General features: G+C 47.0%; 1 pseudogene; it reads right to left on the reverse strand.

The window, feature by feature from the left end:
- Window positions 1–258: 258 nt before the first annotated feature.
- LOC129039588 (small ribosomal subunit protein uS19-like) lies at window positions 259–740 on the reverse strand (annotated as a pseudogene).
- Between the last annotated feature and the right edge of the window lie 2,896 nt (window positions 741–3,636).

Raw genomic sequence — 3,636 nt, forward strand, 5'->3', positions numbered from 1 at the left:
CATTTTTTCTCTTTTTTGGTGTGTTTTTCTTTATCCAGATGTACATGTAGTTTTTACCACTGCACTCACGGCAGAGATGAGATTTTATATTTTCACTGAACATCATATTATAACCATATTTCCAAGTCACCACATAATCCTGATTTTGTACATATACATATCCTCATGATTATATATATATATCCTCATGATTTTATATATATATATATATATATTTTTTTTTTTTTTTTGAGACGTGTGCCTTTATTAGCTGAGCCACTACTTGAGGGGGATGAAGCAGGAGGAGTGGGTGGCCCTGAAGCCGGCTGTGCTTCACGGGCTTGTAGGTGATGGAGAACTCGCCCAGGTAGTGGCTGATCATCTCCGGCTTGACCTCCACCTGGTTGAAGGTCTTGCCGTTGTAGACGCCCACCATGCTGCCCACCATGCTGCCCACCATCTCGGGCAGGATGATCATGTCCCGCAGGTGAGTCTTCACCACTTCCGGCTTCTCCATGGGCGGCACCGCCTTCTTGGCCTTGCGCAGGCGCTTCAGCAGCGAGGGCTGCTTCCGCCGCAGGCCCCAGTTCAGCCGCCGCCGCTAGCGCGCACTGTACAACTGTATCAGCGGCTCGTGGGACTTGTCCAGCAGCTGCTCGAGGTCCACGCCGCGGTAGGTGAACTTGCGGAAGGTCCGCTTCTTCTTCTGCTCTACCTCTGCCATCTTGCCGGATCCTCAGAAAAATGATTTATATTTTTTAATGACCACATAATATTAATTGAAATGATGGAACCATCGTTTATGCAACCAATCCCTTTTGCTTAGTCATTTAGGTTGTTTCCAATTTTTCGCTTCAGGTGATACATCCTCTTGGCAGACTGCAGAAAAACAGCAGATTTGTGATTTAACTGGGAGTTTTCTGGGATCAAACGGTGGCTTCGTTTACAGGTGGGTTGCCGAGCGGCCATGGTAACTGATGGAGCAGTCACTATGGCAGTCAGTAGGGCTGAGTGGGAAGGGTGCCCTGGGAGCCTGGAAGCCTGGGAGCCAGCAGGGCCGGCGTCGTCCATTTCCCACCCAGTCTTTCCTGTCTCTCAGGGACCCCTGGCAGTTGCTCAGCTGATGCTGAATTGAGAAGCAGCCTGTGAACATGAAGGATATATGGCAGAGGATCCCAATTTGGCTTCTGCAAGAAGTAGAACCAACAATGAGCTACCTGGGGAGGCCCTGTGCCTCCGACTCTTGCTACTCCTTGGAGCCTCGGGTCTCCGAGAATAAACACCCAGTATACTCTAGGGACCTAACCGCTAATCCCAGGAGCCCGAGCTAAAAAGAAATAGTGTGTTTTGCTTGTTTCATCAAGCTGAAATCTGGCTCACCTGATCCTGGCTTATTTTCTGCTTCTCTGCAACTTCTGCCTGAGGGGACAGGCAGTCCCAGCCTATACACAGCCTGGGCACAGCCCTCCAGGTCCTGCTGGGGCCAGAAATTCCTTCTGGCTTTAGCACTTCTCATTCTGGTGCTTCTTGCCTGAGCCCTTTGGGAAAGGCACCCTGTAGGTGAGAATTGCTGACAGTTTGGGGGAGTGAAAAGGTGCAGGAAGGCAGAGGATGTTCCCCTTGCGTTTAAGATCAGCTGTATTTGGAGAGAATTCAAAATGCAAGCGTACTAATACAGTCACTGGAGGCCAAATTAATTTATTGCCTCCTGGTTACAGCATCAGTCCCGCCCCTTAGAAGGAGCTGAATTTTGGAGTCTGGTGGCCAGGCAGAATCCTATGGAACCTTCTCCAGCGTCCTCTTCATGGTCGATCTCAAGGTCACTCAGGGCTTGTCTTGACTGGTAATAATAGAAGAAGCCAGCACTTATAGAGTCTCTCTTGCTTAGTACTCTACGAAATGCTTTACATACGATATCTCAATCTTCACAAGAACCCTATAAAGAAAGGATTATTGCTGCCTCCATTGTATAAATGAAAAAACTGAGATTCAGAAAGGTCAAGTAACAAACCCCAAGTCACAGAGCTGGTAAGTGGCACGAAAAAAAACTCAGATTCGGGCAGGCTTGCGTGTACACTCTCCCTGTGAGGGATACTGCCTCCTGCCAGCCTAGCCACAACCAAAGGAAAATAATAATAGCTCAACCCTTCATCAATGCAAGGTACTTTGCTAAGGTGTTTGCTTGCATTCTTCTAACTCTTGAATGAGGAAACTGAGAATCAGAGAGATTAATTCATTTCCCCAAAGTCACACAGCTAGTATGACAGAAACTATTTTCCTCTAAAATCTAATTTCTCCTTCTTGTACAGTAGTAGACCCTCATTTTCAGCTGAGCATGTGGCCTTCTAGAGTTATGACTACATTCTCCAGACTCTGTTGAAGCTAGGTGTCCGTGTGACTAAATTGTGGGCAATAGGATATAAGCAAAAGCGGTATGTGCAACTTCCTGGAACTCTCAGCCTTCTCTCCGCTGCTGAAATGCAGACGTGACAGCTTGAGCCAGAGGGTGCCAGCCAGTGCCATGATGTGACCAAGGCCATCAACAGCAGAGCCGCAAGGGAGCAGGAGCCTTAGTCCCTGAGGACATGCTGGAGCTAACTTGGGAATCCTGAGGTGGCCACCTCCAAAATTTTACATGAAAGAGAAAAGTAAACCTCTAACTTGCTTAAGCTGCTATTGTTTTGGGGTTTGTCATTTACAGCCAAACCTAATCCTCATTAAAATAGTGGTGGAACTGGAATTTGAACCAGTTTACTCCCAAGACCAAACTTAACCTCTTTGACGTATTATTTCTACTGTAAAATTCTACGCCCACACTAGTTCATCTTTAAAAAAAAAAAAAATTATTTTCTCACATTTCTGGAGGTTAGATCCAATATCAATGCGCCACCAGGGTTGGTTTCTGATGAGGTCTCTCTTCCCTCATGGAGGGCGGCTGCTTTCTGGCTGCGTCTTCATATGGCCTCTTGGCTATGCTTGTGTGGAGAGAAGGTTCCCTGGTGTCTCATCCTCTTCTCATGAGGACAACAGTCCTATGGGATAAGGCCTTGCCCTTATGACCTCACTTAACCCTATTTCTTATAGACCTTATGTTTACCGGTTTATTATAAAGGATACAGATGAAGAGACACATAGAGCGTGGTTTGGAGTGTGGAGCTTCTGTGTCCTCTCTGGGTGCACCACCCTCCATGTGTTCAGCTATCTGGAAGCTCCTGGTTCATCTTATTGCCAGTGTCTTCCATTCCTTTCCTTTGAGGAGTCGGTCAATATGTACCAAGTGCTAGGCTCTGTGCTAGGGAATAAACCAAAAATATAAATATGAATGAGGCTTGGTTAGTGCCCTCGAGGAGCTGGCAGTCCATCTAGGAAGACAGATGGCTAAGCTAATAAATGAAAGACAATGCAGTGAGTCGTGTAATAAAGACATGGGCCTAATGTTGTGGGAGCCCAGAGGAGTGGCTCACTGCCTGGGGGTCCGGGAAGGTTTTGCCAAGAGCGCAGCAGACAAGGTGGACATGCCAAGTGGCTGCTAGAGTATGAAGTATATTTGCTTCTCAGTCACCAGTACATTTGAACCACGGTCCTCCAAAGACTCTTGTTTGTCTAGAACATAGCCTACTCTCCTTACCCTAGAATTTTAGACTCTAATTCTTCAGC

This window comes from Pongo pygmaeus, chromosome 1 (assembly GCF_028885625.2).
Source record: "Pongo pygmaeus isolate AG05252 chromosome 1, NHGRI_mPonPyg2-v2.0_pri, whole genome shotgun sequence".
Taxonomy (NCBI): Eukaryota; Metazoa; Chordata; class Mammalia; order Primates; family Hominidae; genus Pongo; species Pongo pygmaeus.